Source organism: Somniosus microcephalus, chromosome 20, assembly GCF_052327205.1.
Source record: "Somniosus microcephalus isolate GS21.2 chromosome 20, FLI_Smic_1.0, whole genome shotgun sequence".
In the NCBI taxonomy this organism is placed as follows: domain Eukaryota; kingdom Metazoa; phylum Chordata; class Chondrichthyes; order Squaliformes; family Somniosidae; genus Somniosus; species Somniosus microcephalus.
In genome coordinates this window covers 59730798-59746530 of record NC_141006.1, presented here as the reverse complement: position 1 = coordinate 59746530, position 15733 = coordinate 59730798, and positions in this window count along the sequence as shown.

Genomic DNA, 15733 nt, shown 5'->3' with positions numbered 1-15733 from the left:
GCAAGTGGAGTCGGAGCTCCGGCTCTAAATTCTGGGTTGACATCCAGCGGGATACTTGCGTCCGTGGGTGTGGGTGGCCCCCCCTCCTCGTATAGCTTGTGGGAGCCCGTAAAACCCTCCCGCCATAGGACTAACCACCCTAATGGCTGGTTCAGATGGTTACGGTCACGGAATGAGCGTTAATCACGGCCATAAATCCTTCCACCACTTCATACAGTTCCCCAAAGGGAACAGTGTGAAGACACGTATGACGACGATGTTGCTAAATAAATAAATGGAATGAAAAAAATTCTCTCAGGGCTTTAAATTGCTTTAATTCTGTTTAAAACTACTTCAGATTCTTCAAAATAATGTAAACGTTTTTAAAAGTTTATAAAAGTTACCAAAAGCTTCATAAAAATACCAAAAACCTATTTGAAATGCTGCTCTGCATGTAAAAATGCTTTTCAGCTTGTGAGAAACATTGGGGGCGTGTCCTATTAAACTGAGACCTCAAGGGGCGTGTCTCAGTTGCACTGCGTGCTCCAGGCTTCGCGCTGGCTGCACGCCTGGGCGGCGTGACGTCAGACGCTGCCCGGGATTCTTCTCTTTCAAACAGGAATTCCAGGCGTCCCTGGAGGTGAACGGCAGGCGCGTCGGGTAAGTGCAGATCGGGGGCTTGCACGCGCGGCAAACCCCCGACCCGAATTTCTGCCCCGCTCTTTAACTGGGTTCCTATGTTGAAAGAAATAAAGCAGTCAAGGTAAATCATGGCTAACTTTTTTAAAAGAAAGTACTCGTATTTACATTAGCGCCTTTCACAACCTCAGGATGTCCCAAAGCGCTTTCCAGCCAATGAAGTACTTTTGAAGTGTGGTCACTGTTTTAATGTAGGAAACGTAGCAGTCACTTTGTACACAGCAAGCTCCCACAAACAGCAACATGATAACGACCAGATAATCTGTTTTAGTGATTTTGGGTGCGGGGCAAATATTGGTAAGGGCATAACTTGGAGAACTCCCCTGCTCTTCTTCGAAATAGTGCCATGGGATCTTTTACGTCCACTTGAGAGGGGACACGGGGCCTCGGTTTAACATCTCATGCAAAAGATGGCATTCTCCAACAGGGCCGCACTACCCTCAGTACTGCGCTGGGAGTGTCAGCCTATATTTTGGGCTCACGTGTCTGGAGTGGGACTTGAACCCACAACCTTCATGACTGAGAGTGCTGACCCACTGAGCCACAGCTGACATCTATCTAAAAGATTGTAGCAAAATAAGATTTTCACTTCATCATTATCCCGCAAAGGTCTCAAGGCACTTCACACGGTGAATTACTTCGAAGAACAGTGACTATCATTATATAGGCAAACACGGCAGCCATTTTACTCACAGCAAGATCCCGCAAATAGCAATGAGATGAATGACCAGTTAACCTGTTTTCAGTGGAGTTGATAGAGGGAGAAATGTAGGCAAGGACATCAGGAAAACTCCCTGCTCTTCAAATAGGGCCATTGGATCTTTATTGCCCATCCCTAATCAGCCTGAGAAGATGGTGGTGGGCCTTCTTCTTGAACTGCTGCAGGAACTGAGTTGCTTGCTGGGTCACTTCAGAGGGCAGTCAAGAGTCAACCACATTGGTGTGGGACTGGAGTCACGTACAGGCCAGACTGGGTAAGGACAGCAGGTTTCCTTCCCCAAAGGACATCAATGAACCAGTTGTTTTTTTTTACAACAATCCGACAGCTTCATGGTCACTGTTACTGATACCAGTTTATTTTTATTCACAGATTTTTAATTTTTTTTAACAGCTCCCAAAACAAGCAATAAAAAGTTTCATCAAACAATCACCAGGAATTTTCTGAAGGCTCGTCCCATTGCGTTGCCGTAACTGTGGCACAAACCCGGTTCAGGCGTGTAAGCGGGGGGTTTCTGCCCGAGCTCTGGAGACAGAGCAGGAGAAAGCCCACCCAGTGCAGGTGGTGCAATTTATGTTTAATCGACACTTCCTTATGTGACATCACTGTGACAAAAATCAGGTGGTGATTTTCTCTCTCATTCCCCCAATCGCAAGAAAAGTTGGCCAAACTCTTTTATGAAGACAGCGTCGTCCCTTTAACATAAAACACTTAAACCTGTGGAAATATTTAACATAGTTTCGCCAATTGTGTAATGTCCTTTAATAAATCATCTCAATACAAAGCAAAGATAAAAATTTGAAATGTTGGAAATCAAAAATGGAAACAAAGTGTGGGAATGCACGGCAGGTCGATGAACAAAGAAAGACTTGCATTTATATAGCACCTTTCATGACCTCAGGACCTCTCAAAGCGCTTTACAGCCAATGAAGTACTTTTGAAGTGTCATCACTGTTATAATGTAGGAAACACGGCAGCCAATTTGCGCACAGCAAGCTCCCACAAACAGCAATGCAATAAATGACCAGATAATCTGTTTTAGGCATTGGTGAAGGGATAAATATTGGCCAGGACACCAGAGAGAACGGCTTTTCTTCAAAATAGTGCCATGGGATCTTTTACATCCACCTGAGAGGGCAGACAGGGCCTCAGTTTAACGTCTCATCCGAAAGACGGCACCTCCGACAGTGCAGCACTCCCTGAGTCAGGACTGCACTGAGGTGCCAGCCTAGATGTGTGCTCAAGTCTCTAAGGTGGGACTCAAACCAACTGCCTTCAAAGGATTGTATTATACGGTTTGCCACAACAACATTTACACTTGTTTAAAAACAGTGAAAAAACAAAAAGAACTGGCATTTATATAGCGCCTTTCATGACCTCAGGACATCCCAAAGGGCTTCACAGCCAATGAAGTACTTTTGAAGCGTAGTCACTGTTGTAATGTAGGAAACGCGGCAGCCAAGTTGCTCACAGCAAGGTCCAGTGAAATAAAAGTACCTGTTAGCAAATCATCTTAGGCAATCCTAACCCAGAGGTGTGCATGCTACCCACTAAGCCATGGCTGACAGAAGTATCTGAAACAATAGCAAAATACTGCGGATGCTGGAAATCTGAAATAACAACAGAAAATGCTGGAAGCACTCAGCAGGCCAGGCAGCATCGAGGAGAGAGAAACAGAGTTAACGTTTCAGGCCGATGACCCTTCGTCAGAACTGGAAAAGGTTAGAGAAGAGAGATTTTTAAGCAAGTGCAATGGCAGGGACAGGGAGGAGGGGGAGGAAAGAACAAAGGCAAGGTCTGTGATAGGCTGGAAGGCAGGAGAGCTTGACTGACAAAAGGGATGATGGTGCGAGGCAAAAGGAGAGGTAATGGGACAAGTTAAGAAACAAAGATGACGCTAGATGATGTGTAAATGGCACTGGCAGAATGATCGACAGCTGCCATGTGAGAGAGAAAAGGGAAAAAAATAAAATATAGGGGTCGAGGTTATAGTCGCTCTCTGACCCCAAACGATCAGTCCTCAGCAAAGGCCTAAGCTTCATCCCCTTACGCCCCCATCTCAATGAATTTCGAGCTCGGCACGATGCCAAGCTCTTTTTCCGTCTCCTTCATCTCCGTGCCCATTTCTTTGGGCAGGAGTCTTTCCCCCGCACAGCGGACCCTTTCTCCCACTTTTAGAATTCTCGTTCTACTTGGACCCCTCCTCCTGGCCTCTTACCCTCTCTAGATCTTTTCATTGCAAACTGTCGGCGTGACATCGGCCGTCTCCATTTCTCTGCTCCCCTCTCTCACTCCAACCTACCTCCCTCTGAACTTACAGCACTCCGTTCTCTCAGATCCAACCCTAACATTGTCATTAAAGCTGCTGACAAGGGTGGTGCTGTTGCTGTTTGGCGAACCGACCTCTACCGTACGGTGGCTGAATGCCAACTCTCCGACACCTCCTCCTACCTCCCACTGGACCATGACCCCACTACCAAACATCAAGCAATCGTTTCCAAGACTGTCACTGACCTCATCTCCTCTGGAGCTCTTCCCTCCATGACCGCCAACCTCATAGTTCCCCAACCCCGCACAACCCACTTCTACCTCCTTCCCAAGATCCACAAACAGGACTGCCCTGGTAGACCCATCGTTTCAGCCTGTTCTTGTCCCACGGAACTTATCTCTTCCTATCTCGACTCTATTTTTTCTCCCCTTGTCCAGTCTCTTCCCACCTACATTCGCGACTCTTCCGACGCCCTCCGCCACTTTAACAGTTTCCAGTTTCCTGGCCCCAACCGTCTCCTTTTCACTATGGACGTCCAATCGCTCTACACCTCCATCACCCACCAGGATGGCCTGAGGGCGTCCATTTCTTCCCTGAACAGAGGCCCAAGCAGTCCCCATCCACCATCACCCTCTTCTGCCTGGCTGAACTTGTTCTCACATTGAACAACTTCTCTTTTGACTCCACTCACTTCCTCCAATTTAAAGGTGTTACTATGGGAACCCGCATGGGCCCTAGCTATGCCTGCCTTTTCGTGGGATATGTGGAACATTCTTTGTTCCAGTCCTACTTAGGTCCCCTCCCTCACCTCTTTTTCTGGTACATTGATGACTGTATTGGTGCCGTTACCTGCTCTCGCCCTGAACTAGAAAATTTCATTCACTTTGCTTCCAATTTCCACCCTTCCCTCACTTCTCATGGTCCATCTCCAACTCTTCCCTTCCTTTCCTCGACTTCTATGTCACCATTTCTGGGGATAAGCTATTGACCAACATCCACTATAAGCCCACCGACTCCCACAGCTACCTGGACTACACTTCCTCCCACCCCGCTTCCTGTAAGGACTCTATTCCATTCTCCCAGTTTCTCCATCTCCGCCACATCTGTTCTGACGATGCCACCTTCCATACTAGTGCTTCCGGTATGTCTTCCTTTTTCCTCTGACGAGGATTCCCCTCTACCGTGGTTGACATGGCCCTCGACCATGTCCGTTCCATTTCCCGCACTTCTGCCCTCACCCCTTCCCCTCTGACCCGGAACCACGATAGGGTTCCCCTTGTCCTCACCTTCCACCCCACCAGCTTCCACATTCAACGGATCATCCTGCACCATTTCCGCCATCAAACACACTTTCCGCACCCCCCCCTTTCAGCATTCTGAAGGGACCGCTCCCTCCGCGACACCCTGGTCCACTCCTCTATCACCCCCAACAATACTTCCCCTTCACCCGACACCTTCCTGTGCAAGCGCAGGAGATGCAACACCTGCCCTTTTACCTCCTCCCTTCCCACTGTCCAGGGCCCCAAACACTCCTTCCAGGTGAAACAGCGATTTACTTGTACTTCTCACAATCTAGTATACTGTATTCACTGCTCACGATGTGGTCTCCTCTACATTGGGGAGACCAAACGCAGATTGGGTGACCGCTTTGTGGAACACCTCCGTTCAGTCCGTAAGCGTGACCCCCGAGCTTCCGGTCACCTGTCACTTTAATTCTCCGCTCCACTCCCACACTGATCACTCGCTCCTTGGCCTCTTACACTGTTCCAACGAAGCTCGAGGAACAGCACCTCATCTTTCGATGAGGCACTTTACAGCCTTCTGGACTCAACACCGAGTTCAAAAATTTCAGACTTCCACCTCATCCCCTATATTTTTTTTTCCCCTTTTTTCTCTCACATGGTAGCTGTTGATGATTCTGCTATCGCCAGTTACACCTCATCTTTGTTTCTTAACTTGTCCCATTACCTCTCCTTTTGCCTCGCACCATCATCCCTTTTGTCAGTCAATCTCTCCTGCCTTCCAGCCTATCACAGACCTTCCCTTTGTTCTTTCCTCCCCTCCTCCCTGTCCCTGCCACTGCCCTTGCTTAAAAATCTCTCTTCTCTAACCTTTTCCAGTTCTGACGAAGGGGCCTCGACCCGAAACATTGACTCTGTTTCTCTCTCCTCGATGCTGCCTGACCTGCTGAGTGTTTCCAGCATTTTCAGAAGTATCTGAAAGGTGGGGGAGAAAGGTTCTCACAATTCAGGTAGCAGCAAATATGAACTCCTTTCACAGACCCGAACTCCCATTAATTTTAAGAGATTTAAACCTCGGATCCAAGTACCCTTTAATATTGTAAAATTCCAGAACACTCATATCTAAATATTCTTAACATTTCTTCATCGGGTGCACACTTCCTGTCCACAAACCTCACTTCCTGTTGTCATGATTTTTGGTCATGCTTTTGCATCAGTCTTTGATAACGGTCCTGTGAAGTACCTTGGAACATTTTATTACTTTAAAGGTGCGATATAAATGCAAGCTGTTGTTTTTATTGTAAGTTGCTATGTCACCATTTCCCATTCAATTTTGCTGTCAGCTGTCACCATGTAGTTGTGGGGTCTGGCCACTAGGTGGAGCTGTGGACTGTGTTTCTGACTCGGTCAACTCTTTGTATGTGGAAAAAAAAACTTCTATTTGTTAACTGACCCCGAACAAGGCCACAAGCAATTTACTAGAGTAGGAAACATATATTGGGTTTCATGTCTACGGTTTAATACAAATAATGTGTTTAGTTCCCTTTGAATTGTCATATGTGCCAATCCAACAGAGTAATTAAGACCCTATTCTGTCAACATCAGGATTGAAGTGCAATATTGATTAACTATTACGACACTTCCAGATATCAAGGACTGCTTTAAGACAATTTGTTTTGCTAACAGGTACTTTTATTTCACTGGGCCTTGATGTGCGCAAATTCGCTTCCGCGTTTCCTACATTGCAACAGTAATGATCCCAGTAGCAGACTTTCAACTTCACCAACGCCACCACTCAGTGCTGTTCCTCCTTTGTGTAGTGTATGTACCTTTAAGAGGAACTATGTTTTTGAAGCCCCTGTGTACTGTAATACCGGTAGTGACCACTCGGGTATATAAGCCTGTATAGCATCTTGTGTAGTTAGTTCACCTCCAGACTTTGTTCAATAAACACTTGGTAAATCAACTCCTGCATTCCGTGTCTCCATTAACACACGGATCTAACACTTTGGAAATGGGTTTTTCACTCAGATAGCTTCTTCCCGTGGACCCCGAGATCTCCTTGCGGACCCCTGAGATCTCACGGACCCCACTGGGATCCCCTCATGGATTCCCCATAAATCTCGTGTATCCCACTGGGATCTACGTGTGGTTTCTCCCCAGGGGCTAGAGAGAGCCAGCTTGAATACTTCTAATCTATGCCGGGTGCGATCGGTTGCCGGGGCGATCGGTTGCCGGGTGCGATCGGTTGCCGGGGGCGATCGGTTGCCGGGTGCGATCGGTTGCCGGGGGCGATCGGTTGCCGGGTGCGATCGGTTACCGGGTGCGATCGGTTGCCGGGGGCGATCGGTTGCCGGGGGCGATCGGTTGCCGGGGACCGGGGTCGGGTAGCTGGCAGCTGCCTGCGGGATCGGGGCCTGGAGATCATGGATCCAGGAGTGGCGGCAATCGGGAGAGTGGGTTTGAATGTGGGGCCTGGAGAAGCACTACTGCTCCTCCCAGCTACACGCTCGGTGAGTAATTCACCTTCTGCGTTGCCAGTGCTCTGTTGAGCTGGTTTCCCGGCCATGTCGCTGCCTCAGGGCAAACCAATCTTGGAGCGAAAACCTCAAGCACGCGTTAGGCCCCTATTTGCATAAGCAAAGGGCCTAATGGCTGCTTCAGACGAGGGTAAAAGACGGCGCTTGTTTGTCCTTACCGAATATGGCGGGCAGTGCACTTACTGCCTGCCATCTTGGGGACTTAGGAGGCCGATAAGCACCCATTTTACTGGTGCAGCGCAGCCCAATTTCAGGGCCAGTGATTTCCAGCTCCATTGGACACAGTATCTGCGTCGCTAACTTATTATGCGTCCATTACAATCAGAGCATCTTACTCCCAAAATCTTGCTGATAAACCACCTGTTCCCACCTTCAGCAGCCTAAGTACAGGATTAGCCTTGTCTTCAGCCCAGCACCAGGATTTGCAGCCGGTTCTATCTCTAGCTTCGAGGGGCCGGCTGGTGTCGGAATACATTTTAAAATAGTTAACACAAGCCGCACGGTGGTTCATGAGCTGCTATTCAAGATGACCTCCATGTGGTCCTGTCAATTTCACACCCAGTCCCTCCCACTCCACTTATACTGTGTGCTTATGGTTTAGTTCCCACTTATGATGCAGTACACTTGAAACCAATCCGGTTGTATTTGGGACTATCAAGGATAGCCTTAATAACCTAGACGGGGAGTTACCGTTCACTTTGATATCAATGAGAACTCCTCTAATTCCACTCCCCCTCACCCTAGTCTCTTTACAATCCAAAAACCCCAGCAATCACATCACCTCTCAACCACCTCTTTTCCCAATGAGAACATGCCCAATTTTTATTTGTTTATGGGATGTGGGCGTCGCTGGCGATGCCAGCATTTATTGCCCATTCCTAATTGCCCTCGAGAAGGTGGTGGTGAGCCGCCTTCTTGAACTGCTGCAGTCCGTGTGGTGAAGGTACTCCCACAGTGCTGTTAGGGAGGGAGTTCCAGGATTTTGACCCAGCGACGATGAAGGATCGGCGATATACTTCCAAGTCAGGATGGTGTGAGACTTGGAGGGGAATGTACATAATGGCTCCTCATAATCCAATCCCTCCATCCCCTCAATCATTCTGGTTGCTCTCTTCTATATCCCCTCAATAGCTGCAATATCTGTTTTGTACTGCATCGACCATAACTGTACACAGTATTGTAAATGTGGTCGCACTAACGATTGAAAAAGCACCAGGGTTACTTAATTGCCACAAATGGGGTAAGTTCCACGGATATTGTACACTGGGCAATTTATTAAAATGCTTAAATTGGATGCAATTCTTTAAGCGATTTACAGTGAATCCCGATGAGGTAATTTCGAATCTTCCCCTTCTTCATTATCATGCTGTCAGTTGTGGCATAAAAGCTAATAATCAGCTCCTGCACAGAGAATAACTAGCGAGACCACAGGCCAGTCATTTATCAATACATCAGGTGCCCTCGGCCTTGACCCCTGCTTACCAAAGACCAGCACTGTCGCTCCAAGTTATTTCATAAGGAAATAAAGGGTGCACAGCGAGGGGCTGTGAGTATAAAATATAAACAGACAATGCTGGGAACGCTCAGCAGGTCAGGCAGCATCTGTGGAGAGAGAAACAGAATCAACGTTTCTGGTCAATGACCTTTCGTCAGAACTGGAAGAAGTTCGAGATGTAACAGGTTTTAAGCAAGTGTAGGGGCAGGGAAAAGGGGGGAGGGGGTGGAGGAAAGAACAAAAGGGAAGGTCTGTGACAGGGTGGAAGGCAGGAGAGATTAAATGACAAAAGGGATGGTAGTGCGAGGCAAAAAGAGATGGTAATGGGATCTGTTGGTGCTGTTTTATGGCTCTCTAGCCACGCATCATGTATACTGGCTGATCAAATTATCTGGTCATTATCCTTAGAGGGGGTGCAACGAAGGTTCACTAGATTGATTCCTGGGATGAGGGGGTTGTCCTATGAGGAGCGATTGAGTAGAATGGGCCTATATTCTCTGGAGCCTTGAAGAGTGGGAGGTGATCTCATTGAAATGTATAAAATTCTTAGAGGGCTTGACAAGGTAGATGCTGAGAGGCTGTTTCCCCTGGCTGGAGAGTCTAGAACTAGGGGTCACAGTCTCAGGATAAAGGGTGGGCCATTTAGGACTGAGACGAGGAGAAATTTCTTCATCAGAGGGTTGTGAATCTTTGGAATTCTCTACCCCAGAAGGCTGTGGGTGCTCAGTCGATGATAATATCCAAGACTGAGATCGATAGATTTTTGGCCATTAAGGGAATCAAGGGATATGGGAATAGGGTGGGAAAGTGGAGTTGATGTAGAAGTTGAGCCATGATCTTATTAATTGGCAGAGCAGGCTCGAGGGGCCGTATGACCTACTCTTGCTCCTATTTCTCATGTAACACATTGCTGTTTGTGGGACCTTGCTATGTGCAAAATTGGCTGCCGCGTTTCCTACATTACAACAGTGACGACTCTTCAAAATGTACTTCATTGACTGTAAGGCGTTTTGAGGTCATGAATATAAATGCAAATTCTTTCTTTCTTCCTGACAAGGCCTTGCTCAGAAAGCATATTGGAGGGGATATTTTTATTGGGTTATTGACGTTTGTTTGACTTCCTCCTTCACAAGCATCCGTCCAGTTGCCACGCGATGTGGCCTTGGTGATGTGTATTTACCCATTTATAAGGGTGCTCACTGCACTGATCGCATTAGCACATCTGGCTTGCCTATGCCTCCCCTAGTGGTGTCAGCCGTGGATTAGTGGGTAGCACTCTTGCCCCTGAATTAGAAGGTCACAGGTTCAAGTCCCACTCCAGGGACTTGAGCACATAATCTAGGCTGACACTTTCAGTGCAGTGCCGAGGGAGCGCTGCACCGTCGGAGGTACCAGATGAAACCGAGGCCCCGTCTGCCTCCTCAGGTGGAAATAAAAGATCCCACGACACTATTCCAAAGAAGAGCAGGGGCGTTCTCCCCGGTGTCCTGGCCAATACTTATCCCTCAACCAACCTTACATAAAAAAAACAGATTATCTGTTCACTTATCTCATTACTGTTTGTGGGATTTTGCTGTGTGCATATTGGCTGCCACATTACAACAATGACTACACTTCACAAAGCACTTTACAGCCAATGAAATACTTTTGATGTCCTGAGGTTGTGAAAGGCGCTATAGAAATACAAGTCTTTCTTTCACTGCTTAGTGGGGCCAAGTCTCATCTCTGCTGAGTTGGCTGATCTCGGTTGAGACAGTTGTAGAGTTCAAGATTTGCAGCCCTTTCTTGGGATAAGCAACCACCAACAGTGATAACCGCTGGAAAGTGCATGTACATGGACACCATAAGAGGGCAGGAGCAGGATCAGGCTGATGCCGCCCATTGTCAAATAGCACGCCGACACGCACTGCCCAGATTCATAGATTATGTACGGCGATCAGACTGAAGGGCAGCCAGTACCTCAAGGTAAATCAGTGCCAGGAGAAAGTGGAGGAAAGTTGAATTGAAATAAAAGGCACACACTCCTCCTCACTGTAATCTCTTCTCAATTACTCCACACACAATCAAACAAAGCCTCCTGCCAGATGCACATCAATTTGCAAGAACATCCAGGCAGGAAAGTTTCCATCCAACTCACAGAATGGACATCACCACGACCGACAACTGCTGCCCATCTGTTGAATTCAACAATAAAACAAACCAATATTTTTATGATGCACCCACTCTGAACGTGAAATTAAAACCGATCGCCATAATGGGATTTGCTTGTACTTCACCGATGAATTGAGCTCAAACCAGCTCAACAAGGGCACAGCTGTGCAAACCTTTTATCTTTGTGGTCTTCTAAGTATATACGAGGGCCCCTCAGGGGCCACATATACAATTTAAATCCCGATCCCATTAGCTTGCATATAGTGACAGATCTTGGTGTTCCGATTGGTGGATAAATCCTAGATGAGGCGCCACTACTAAAAACAGCCTCTGCCAAACCTCCAGGCTCACAAAATGCAAACACGGAGGACCACCAAGGCTCGAGGGGCTGAATGGCCTACTCCTGGTCCTATGTGCCTTCCCATGACCAGCAATTAAGAAATAAGCAGAAATCAGGGACGGCGATGTCAGATGACTACATGCAATCTACAGTTTGGACACCCCTGCTTTAGACGATCTTCCAATCACAGGTGTTTTACAGGCAGATTTCAAAATTCTCATCCTTGTTTTCAAATGGCTTCACCCCTCCCTATCCCTGTAACCTCCTCCAGCCCTACGACCCCCCCGAGATCTCTGCGCTCTTCCAATTCTGGCCTCTTGCGCATCCCCTATTTTAACCACTCCAGCATTGGCAGTCATGCCTTCAGCTACCTAGGTAGGCCCCAAGCTCTGGAATTCCCTCCCTATACCTCTCCGCCTCTCTCTTGTCCTTTATGACATTCCTTAAAACCTCTCTCTTTCCCTGTCCTAATATCTCGTGTGGCTCGGTGTCAAATTGTGTTTGATAATTGAGGCGCCTTGGGACGTTTTACTACGTTAAAGGCACTATATAAATGCAAGTTGTTGTTGTTGTTGATGCTCATTGCTACTTGTGATCTTAAACTGTTTTACTGCAGTTTGTTGTAAGTTGTGTTGGCTGGAAAACTGCCAAAAAGAGTCAGGGAGGAACAAAATGGAAGAATATCCTTATATGGGTTAAAGGGGCTACAATGTCACTGCGAGGCTGAGGGTGGATGATGTCATGTGGATACCGCATGGAATTGGGGGCATATAAAGAACTGCATTGAAGAGGAAGGGGCAGAACAGGAACAAAGGACCAGAACCTTTCAACATATGGTCCACCTGTTCTATATAAAAACATAAGAAATAGGAGCAGGAGTCGGCCATTCAGCCCCTCGAGCCTGCTCCGCCATTCAATAAGATCGTGGCTGATCTTCTACCACAACGCCACTTTCCTGCCCTCTCTTCATATCCCTCGATTCCTTTACTGCCCAAAAATCTATCGATCCGAGTCTTGAATAAGCTCAACGACTGAGCCTCCACAGCCCTCTGGGGTCGAGAATTCCAAAGATTCACCACCCTCTGAGTGAAGAAATTTCTCCTCATCTCAGCACTAAATGGCTGACCTCTTAGCCTGAGACTATGACCCCTAGTTCTAGATTCTCCAGCCAGGGGAAACAGCCTCTCAGCATCCAAAGGATTGGGGGTAATATCCATCTTTTGTAGTTACAGCCTTGTGACTATTGGTAACTAGTTGTACTTGATCATTAAAATTATTGCTGCCACTGTATTGGTTGTCTTCTCTAACTGATCTAGGAACAGGAGGAGGCTATGCAGTCCCTCGAGCCTGTTCCGCCATTCAATTAGATCATGGCTGATCTGTAGCTTAACTCCATCTACCCGCTTTGGTTCTGTAACCCTTAATACCCTTACCTAACAAAAATCTATCAATCTCAGCTTTGAAATTTTCAATGGACCCCCAGCCTCAGCAGCGTTTTGGGGGGAGAGAGTTCCAGATTTCCACTACCCTTTGTGTGAAGGCAGGGGTGGGGGGGGGGGGGGTTAGAAATGGATGATCCATTTGTGTGAAAGCGATTCCTCTGAATTGTTTTTACATTTTATGCAAACAGCCCAGGGACCGCGCACTAAAAGAAACAGGCCGCGCAGAACAACACGCAGCTTACTGGGAACGATGGTACTGAGGGAACGTTGCACTGTCAGAGGTGCCGTCTTTTGGATAAGACATTAAATCATAGGTGGACATAAAAGAATCCTTGGCATTAAAGCAGGGCAGTTCTGGTCCATACTTATCCCTCCACCAAAAGCAGATTACCTGGTCATTGTTGTTTGTGAGATTTTGCTGTGCAAAAATTGGCTGCCGCATTTGCATACTTAACAACAGTGACTACACGTCAAAAGTAATTCTTTGGTTGTAAAGTCCTTTGGGATGTCTAGAGGACAGGAACAGCACAGTATAAAAAGAGCCAGCGGGGAGATGAGGAGAAATGTTTTTATGATGATCTGGAACGCATTGCCTGAAAGGGTGGTGGAAGCAGATTCATAGTAACTTTCAAAAGGGAATTGGGTAAATACTTTAAGGGTAAAATTTGTAAGGCTATGAGGAAAGAGCAGGGAAGTGGGGCTAATTGGATCGCTCTGTCAAAGAGCCAACACAAGCACGATGGGCTGAATGGCCTTCTTCTGTGCTGTAAGATTCGCTGATTAAGTTCTTTCTTCTCAATAAGCCAGCCTTAGATCTCTAGTAATATCAAGTTCACCCTCCCCACAAGCCAGCTTCTACATTCCTCATCGTCCCACCAATTCTGGCACCCTCAAAACTGTAAAAGATTTTAATTGACACCAGCACAAATCATGTCTTTCCCGGCCCACTCACGAACACACTTAGCACTGACACACACGCAGTGATACAATTCAGTGCGTGCCCTGCTCACACCACTGACAAAGCAAAGATCGAAAGCATCACGTGGCTGCCCTTTCTCTGAACCCACAGTTACTGACACTGGGCGCGGTTGAATGCCAACAGATACAAGGCAGCATGCCAACTCGTGGATAAGGATTTCTACAAACTCTGGATGAGTGCAGCCATTTCTAAAACCTTTGGACCTTGGCCCATTGAATCATTCATTCAGGAATCAAGCTGAACAGAAAATACACAGAACAAAACAGACTTTGCACAAAAGCTGTTAGACTGCTGCCAACTGAGAGACAGATGTTCTAATTGTCTACATTTAATGTGCTGCAGATTTAAGAAGTTTGGTCCAATTGTGATAGTGAGACAAGGAGCTCTAACACAGTAAGAGTGGGGATGGATTTTGTACATTGGAATTTATGTTTGTACAGGTATTTCTGCCCCTCTAGTTGTTTTAAAATTTATTCATTCATGGGATGTGGGTGTCGCTGGCAAGGCCAGCATTTATTGCCCATCCCTAATTGCCCTTGAGAAAGTGGTGGTGAGCCACCTTCTTGAACTTCTGCAGGCTGTGGGGTGAAGGTACTCCCACAGTGCTGTTAAGTAGGGAGTTCCAGGATTTTGACCCAGTGATGATGAAGGAACGGCAATATATTTCCAAGTCAGGATGGTATGTGACTTGGAGGGGAATTTAGAGGTGGTGGTGTTCACACGCGCCTGCTGCCCTTGCCCTTCTAGATGGTAGAGGTCGCGGGTTTGGGAGGTGCTGCCGAAGATGCCTTAGCGAGTTGCTGCAGTGCATCTTGTAGATGGTACACACTGCAGCCACCGTACGCCGGTGGTGGAGGGAGTGAATGTTTAAAGTGGTGGATGGGGTGCCAATCAAGCGGGCTGCTTTGTGCTGGATGGTGTCAAGCTTCTTGACTGTTGGAGCTGCACTCATCCAGGCAAGTGGAGAGTATTCCATCATACTCCTTACTTGTGCCTTGTAGATGGTGGAAAGGAGGTGAGACACTCGCCGTAGAATACCCAGCCTCTGACCTGCTCTTGTAGTCACAGTATTTATGTGGCTGGTCCAGTTAAGTTTCTGGTCAATGGTGACCCCCAGGATGTTGATGGTGGGTGATTCGGTGATGGTAATGCCATTGAATGTCATGGGGAGGTGGTTAGACTCTCTAGGCGCCACCGTTGGCAGCCGTGCCTTCAGCTGCCTAGATCCTAAACTCTGGAATTCCCTCCCTAAACCTCCACCTCTCTACTCGCTCTCCTCCTTTAAGATGCTCCTTAAATCTCTGATCTGTCCTAATATCTCCCAGGCAGCTTACCACAGACAGAACCAGTCCCAATGGACAAGGGTGAAACCCAAGGCAGATGGAAGCAAATTCACCCCCTTTCAAGGGCAATGGTACAGCACAGGAGGCCATTCAGCCCATCATGTCCATGCCAGCTCTTTTGAAAGAGCTCTCCCATTATTCCCGCTCCCCCTGCTCTTTGGCCGTAAATTGAGGAGCAACTTCAGAGTACTTACGGAATTTGACCAGAACAAGTAGGAACTGACTCCCTTTAATTAGGAGGACACGGCAATCACTCGCCTTCAGTTCCTGAACATGTCTATGACTTAATTAGCATGCTGTGAATGGAGGCAACAAATGGTTGCGCATTTCAGACCTGCCTCACGTTCAGGACATGATCATATGTCAAAATAGTGTCACATAACCAAAATAAATGTATATACAGCATAGTAGAGAAACAGACGGGTTGGCAATTACTGACTAACCAGATCAGTAAAACAGTATGGGAGGAAAACTGTTACAAGGAGCCAGTAACTCACTTTGAAACTGTATTTTCCTTTGTTCCCCAACTCCTCGCAA